Consider the following 8,169-nt stretch of genomic DNA (forward strand, 5'->3'; position numbering starts at 1 on the left):
CTGTGAGTGGCAAAATGTTGAGAGTTTCAGTGGTTCTTTTAAGTGCTACCACCTCAAAATTGGTAGATTGCTCTTTGAGGGACGCACAGCTAAGCAGCTCGTAGAGGACCTTGTTTTTTTTCTATGACTCCAAGTATAGATTGCCCAAGGGGAGTCGAGAATATGAAACCCTTGAGTCTATGCACATATCGAATCTCAATAGCATAGAATGGCCATTGTGTAGCAGCGACATTTTGCACATGTGTAGCACAAAAATTTTAGCAGACATATTGAATTCTATGAAGCCAAGCACCGGCTCAAAGAATGTGCATCTAAGCCGGTCCATACCGATTGCAATTTTTGCACACATGTTCAAGGAATGTAAGGGTTTGAGATGTACCAAAAGCACGTACGTCATAAAAAATGCATCAAAGGATTATGTAGCAAGGATTCTAGGCAAAACTTGGACATAAAAAATAACTCACAGTCCTGACATAGTGGAGTGTCGAGTCACAACAAGGGACATGGCTTTCATGTAAAATTTTTCTCTCTTAATTGACTATTATCTTACTTTGGGATGAATTGGCTAACTTTCCTTTCCAATTATAGATACTTTGTCACACGACAAACTTTATGCCTAGTGTTCAAGTATCGTAGATGGAGGATGCTCAATGGTAAATGGTTGTGCCTTGATCAAGACATGCATGAAAGTGCAGATGTGGATGTTACTGTCATTTGTGAGGGCTGCGAGTCCCAAGTGTTGCAAATGGAGGATGATTGGCCCTTGAGTATAATGCGCCAGGAAATTACAATGTTAATGCAAAATCCACCTGTTAGCTTCTATTTTAAACTAGATGGTAGGAAAATTCGAAGTCGAGGTGAGGATATTGTTACCAACGGAAAGTGTGTGGCTCCACATATTTTAGAAATGTAGAGTCTCCCTAAAAATCCCAACACCACAAGTTGTAATTTCCAACACCTATAAATTATTGGGTTTTTTTGGCCAATAGAATATTGTCGCTTACAAACTTGCAATATTTAAAAATTATGGTAGTTATGCAAAATCAAACACTTGTTATACACTTTCCACATCAACACATTTACATATGCATGTAAACTTTACAAAGACGTAAGTAAAGCCATAACTAAATATCGTATGCGAACAACCCTTAATGGTTTAAAACTTAAGGTTTTTAAGGTAGAACTGGTTTAGTTCTTGTTTCATTGTTTCATTTCACACTTTCTCTCTTCATCTCTTTATATCCACCACATCCCTCCTACCTATTATGATGGATGCTTGTGCACACTTTGATGAGTGGATCCACGAGACTATCTTTGCCAACTAGGGTGATGAGATATTCTAGGTTTTCTCTAAGAACTTCAACCTTGAAAGTGTGTTCTCATCGGTGGATCCCCCCCTTCATGTTTTGGAAGACTTTGTGAGCACCATTGCTACATGCACATACTCCATCGAGGGATCCGACATGACTTGGGTGCCTTTGAAATAGCTCATGGTATTTCAAGCAAGGAAGAATCACCAAAAAGTGGTGAATAGGTGTTTGGCCCATGTAGTCCTTCACATAGAGTATGCACTGTTCCCATGGGAACTGCACCAGGTACATCACCTTTGGATCTCGTGGAGTGTGATTGTGCATTGGAAATTTACCTCCTTGCATTGGATACACCCCTAGAGGAACTGATTGAAGAGCTCATAAATGTTGAAGAGGAACATCGGGTGGTGGCAGAGCAAGGGTTGGCTCTCATGGTGCCATCTTCTTCAGAACAGCCACAAGTCGACAAACCCAACCTTGCCTCCTTGACGCCCATTGAAGTAGATGGTGTACAATACTTGCTTCTATCAGATGTGCTACAATACTTAGAAATGAAGGAAGAAGAGTTATTTTCCATCCTAATCAGGGATTCGATGGAAGACCTGATCGATTATGATTACATGGATGTGCATCCGACGATGGCAGAGATTGGAAGATATAATGGCACAAGCTTAGATACTGCGAGTGCCATCATAGTAGCACATGAGCATATTACCTCGGTTGAAGAAGATTACCTTGTGCGGGATGGCCCTAGAAGCCAGACTTTAGACAGGGCAGCTACAGGCATAATTTTTGGCCAAGATTTCACCGGTGGACTTCCGGGGACCCGACGCACCCTACCGTCAAGTTTCATTGCTTTCTGATAACTCTAGGTTAGTCGCTAAATATATTGTTTGATTTGACTTTGTCATTCAGGACATACTGTATATAGATGAGTTTACATTAAGGTAAGGAGGAGCTCGATATGCAAATCGATGGAAGGATTCGGCTCTGAAGGAGTATATTGTTAACATTGTTGCAGATTTGGTGGTCTTTTAATAGAAGTGCTCACTAGGAGGACGATAAATAATCATGAAAATTTGAGCTTTAACCAAGTTTGGACCTTTTCGAGCGATACATGTGACATCTAGCTTGGAGAAGGTGGTGCTAATCAAGCGGTCAAAGCTTCTTTACTTGTTTGACCAAACGCGTGGTGAAGCAATGCGTGTGCTTGCTAGATTAGGTGACCTTGCTAAAGTGTCAAATCCGCTTTTCTTGGAGAAAGAGCTGAAGGGGGAGTGTATCATTTTTGAAGCAAATAAGGAACTTATATTTTCATCGGAAGCTGGCCCCTCCTCTCCACCGATGAAAAAGCCAAGGAATAATTGAGAGTTCTTGTTGGCTATTGGCTTTTTGTATATACCATCACTAGTAGCCATCACATGTATTTTTCTTAATGAATATAAGATACTTTACTTTGTTCCTATAAATAAATATGTATTAAATAAATGTGTGATTCGTAGAAGTGTGACGATAATGTGTGGTACGTGAATGACGTATTCGCATACGTTAACATAATTCAACGCGTAGTACTATGCGTAGTACTGCACTTGCGATTGTGTAAGTGTGACAATAATGTGTGGTACGTGAATGACGCATCTGCATACATTAACATAATTCAACGTGTAGTACTGCACTTGCTATTGTGCATAAGCAATAACGTAACTTGTATCCGTACGTATTACTACTTTCGATGCGTTCGTACATTAAACAAAAATTAAGAGTCATACGTTTCAAGAAACAAAACAAAACAACTTTACTCAATTATTTGAATTCAGTACACATCGCATGAGATATTATGTATATATAAATAAATATTCCAATGTGGTAGAGTATACAAAAAAATTTGGCATTCCAAGATGTTATGGTGCTATAACACTCATTGCAAACCTTGCATCATTAATCTAGTAAACAATGGTGGAGTCCCCTTGTGTCAAAGTCAAATGATAAAGTTCATGTCTTTATTTGTGATTATGACACGCTTTGCATGGATGGTCGCAAGCTATGTATCATCGAACAAGTCGATAAGAAACTCCTCTGCAGTTGTTTGTAGGGCCTCCATAGCTGTAGCAGTCCACCTTCCTGCTGGTGGGCAATCCCGTACTCGTGCCCAAAATCTTCCCATCCCTTTCATCTCCAAGTCTTGCATGACTTCCCAAACAACCTTATGAAAAGAACTTTTTGGGATGAGAAGCTCATATATGCGTTGAATTGTCCTTATCTCTCGAAGGGCGGCAATGCCCAATTTCCATCTCCTCTTCTTCTGTGGTGGTCCTTGTGCTCTATGGGGAGCACCTGTTGTTGTACTAGAGGAGGCTCCACCTTGTGCTCCAGCTGGCGGGCCTTGGTGTGAGGTCTTCCCGAGGCCAAAACGGTGACATGCTTGCTTGGTGCGTGCCATGCAAGCTCGAGGAGGGAAAGACGGCCAGAGATTGGGGATAAGAAAATGGAGGAAGCAAAGAAAGCAAGATGTGAAAATGAGAAGAAGAATGAACTTTTAACCCATTCAAACCCCAAAACCGGGTTAATGCAGCTTTATATGCACTGTCCATCGTGTGATCATAAATCCATAACCTTGTATCAGAATGTGACGAAATTTCACAAGCGCACTCGTTAGGTGACCAAGAGCCCAAATTATTATTATTATTTTAAAAAATGCTTGCAGGCCCCTGGTTCGAAGATTGGTGTTACACCCCTAGTCTGAAGTCTAGTGTCTGGAGCCACTTTCCTGCCCATGCATTTTTTTTTTCAAAAAAAAATAATTTGGGCTCTTGGCCACCTAACGAGTATGCATGTGAAGTTTCATCGCATTCCAATACAGTTTAGTATTTTAAAAATTATCCCACACCAAAATTATAGATAAATTGATAATTAAGAAATCAACATTGCGACTACTGACCCTTAGAAACTTCGCACCACATAGACTATATAAAGGCATCAGGAGTAAAGTCTGCAACAAGAAATGGCAAATTTTTACATGTTATTCCTATTGAAATTGATAGTGCTAACAAAAACTGCAAGGAAGAATTGAAAATATAGCGAAGATGCACAATCAAAGTTGAGAGCGAAGGACAAGTGTAAAATTTTAATTCATATTTTAAGGGCGCATACAATAGTTTTGCACTAGGACATAGTCATATATCCAATGCACGAGAATAACACTATGCCAAAAAAGATAACATTACAAACTGTGTTCATTCCATTGGAACGAATGTATCCTTCAATGCTTGAAGATTTCTTATAAGTTGGAAGTTCTTGAGAGTTACAGTGATGCGCTTCGCATGTATTGCACAACGTTGAGCATCAGTCATCATCAAGTCAACTAAAAAGGCCTATGTAGCACATTGTAGAGCATGAAGACATTCTTTTATGAAGTGATTAGGTCTATCCTGACCTTGTACCAAAAACCACCTCCTGCTTTCTGTGTGGGAGAGGTCTTGCACAATCTCGCGAACAAGTCTCGAGAAGCTTGCCTTCGGTATGATGAGATCAAAAGAGCATTGATACCTCCTAATTTCTCTCAAGGCCACTGTACCTGGCTTCCACTTGCGTTTCGTGTGGGGATGTTGAGGAGGACCCTTGTGAGGGCGGCTTGAGGAAGATGGGTTAGGTTAAGAAGGGAGTGCATCTGAGCTAGTAGATGCTCCAAGGGGCTGAACACAATATGGGGCTTTGAGCGAAAGCTTATTTGCAACTACCTTAGACCTAGCTATCTTTCCTGCACAAGAGATGCGAGAACTCAATGAGTAAGATAGAAAGTGAAACTCTCTTTTATATAACCCTACACTGTAAAACTCATTCACATAGATGCACACTCTCTCTTTCTCTCTTAAACTATGAATTGCATTCACACTGAACACATTGTTCATCTTACTATATTAGCTCTCTTCGAACCCATTTGCTGCCTTGTCGAAGCCTTGTTTCTAGCCACTTGGCATGGTTGTCTTTGGCACTTGAGGCTTCATAACGCACTCTTTTAGTGACATGACGTGATTCCATCATGTCTGTAGCCGATTCATCAGCACCTTCATTTGCTCTCTTTTGTGAGAGTTTAGCTTCATCCGCTACTATAATTCTATACCACCAAGATAGCAATTGGATCATTGCATTGCTACCATTCACCCCTCCACCATGATCAGTTTTTCTTTGCTATGCACCACACGCTATCCAATGTGAATTTTCCATCCCTTGTGTGGACCAAATTCTGATGCTTCCCTTTTCTGCAAAGTATGGCCCATGTGCCTCAAGGATATGCTACAAAGATACATATCACACATGAGTAAAACTATGATCAATAGTTTATACAATTCATACATTTTTAAAATATTAACTTAGATGTGTGATAGAGCTTTTGCCCCATGCTTCCACCATGTTTTCGTAGAAGTTATGCATAGCATTGATAAATTCTTGCTTATCTTCATTGTGAAACACCATCTTGCGAAGTAAGGGAGCCAATTTGTTAAGATTTATCCAAACCTCAGCTTTGGCCAATCTTGTTTTTCCTCCATTACTTCAATCAGGAATTGAAAAATGTAACTTTTTCCACCCATCATAGTCCTACGGCCTACAAACCATGATGTTTCCTTCCTCATTGATGGGTGCTGAGAAAAACTTCCTAGCCTTTGCTCCTCCAAAGCAAGGCTTTTTTGGCAAGTTACCGGATTTTCCTAATCTCTTCTCATCTTTTTCAATTGTCACTTGATGCTTGTGTAGCCCAATTTCTAATAGCACTCACTCCACATTCCTACACATTGCAATGGCTTCTTTTTCTGGTTGCATCCTATAAGCAAAGAAAATGTATTCATATACAAGTTTCTCCATGATTCTGACAAAATCATGCAATGAACAAATGTGAATACGATCCAATGGAATGTTGAAGATGGGCTTCCAAGTGGGATCTTCTCTATTGCGCGTCGGTGTAGCACTTGTCACCCTTTGCCAGTTCTTCTTTCCGTCCTTTCCTTGCATCCTCTCTGTCAAGCAATATAGACATGGATTCTTTGTATTTGCACCACTGGAGATTCCACACATGCATTTTAAAGTTTTCAAGTCTCCTACAAGATGCCATTCAACCAAGTATTGACCATACCCTTCAACCGAGAGCATCTCACCATGTTCCTGACGATTGATGATGCTTGGAATGCTTGTGTATATAAAGAACAATTGTAGCACCTCAAATGTTTCCTTAGGAACTTCAAATGCAGTGAGCCACCACACATGGTGCTCAGATTGAACATTAAAGTTCCCTAGGTTGTTCTTGTCGAATTGTAAAGCCTTATTCATCAGAGTTACACTAACTCTTTCAAGCTTTACTACTTTGACAACCTCACTTTCATCTAATTTTATAGCAAATTGAAATTTACCATTATATTCCTTAATAGACATATTGTAGTACATTACCATTGCCGACTGCACCTTGTACAAATCTAAATACTAATTGTTGAGTTCGGTGAACTTCACCTCATATGCATTTTTGGTCTCAACCTTTAGTGTTTCCATGCACTGAACATGCATGGGATCTCCTATCAGCTCCAAAACCTTTGTATTAAGTTGTCGTCGGGCCTCTATTAACTTTGAAGGTTGAGGAAGAGGCACGATTCTATTTCTCTTCAGCACACGACCAAACCTAGCCTTCACACCTTTGAATATCTTTGAGTCATTGTGCTAATAATGGCCCTGTCACAAATAGATTGTACATCCACAGCTGAGAATTCATTTGATACATCGTTTAATGTGCACTCAATCACCTTTTCCTTCATAGCTTAAACTTAGGATTGCTCAAAGTGTTTTCCAATGTACTTGCCTTTAACAATCTACTAATACACGATCCAACCTCACCCTCACCTAGGTTCTCTTTCTGAGCTACCTTACATGCTTTGATACGTCACTTCCACTGGCCGCTATTCACAATTAACTCATTGATTGGCTTCTTCTTTCGTTTGCGCTCTTGTGTTAGCTTGCTATTGATCTTTAAGTCGTCCAATTGTGCCTTTGCCTTCTCATATGAGATACCAATGTCATGGATAGTGTCCTGCATTGAAATAATTTGATTGTTTTGTTGAATTATAGTGTCATTCAACTGTACCACTTGTCTTATGAGCTGTTGTATATGAAGTTGATGTGCATCGATCACATCATGGCAATTTTTTATGGTTACTTGGCAAGTTGTAAATACTTTGAACACCTGATCATTGAGCCGCCTAGGATAACAGAGTAACCCATTTTCACCCTTGCACACGTACTTCAGCAAATTTGTGATTCATGAGAAAGTTGGAGGTCTATTGTTTAAGGGGTGAATTGGGTACATTCCCCCATCAACCCACAAATCCACATGTTTCAATCCCATTTACTTGTAACTCTGCAAAACCTGAGGGTTGACACTGGCATGCTGGGTTCTTTTGAATAATGGGGCATATTCAATCTCTACCTCAATATGCAGCTTCATCTTTCATGTATTCATTTTACTATTAATAGAAATGGGGAGCCTACTTGGTTGTCACAAGAGGTAGAGTGGAGATGCACAGAGAGGCACACAAAGGTGCCAAGGGAAAGGAGGGTGTAAGTAATTCACTATGTTAATGAAGGTCATAAACATAGATAATAAGTCACAATAGAGCCATGAGAGAGCGTAGATATGGGAGGGAATAGCTTAGAGGGTAGGGATGTCCAAGACTTTTCGTATTTTAGATATTCCTATTTTACCTCCAAAAACATCTCTAAAAAACATGAAATTTGACTAGTTTGTTTGTTTTTTGATCAAAATCTAGAATATAAAAAATCCCCAAAAAGAAACTTTTGAAATTTCATTTTCCTTGTTCTT

This window comes from Lygodium microphyllum, chromosome 24 (assembly GCF_053477565.2).
Source record: "Lygodium microphyllum isolate KBCC chromosome 24, Lygodium_microphyllum_v1.1.10, whole genome shotgun sequence".
NCBI classification, from domain to species: Eukaryota; Viridiplantae; Streptophyta; class Polypodiopsida; order Schizaeales; family Lygodiaceae; genus Lygodium; species Lygodium microphyllum.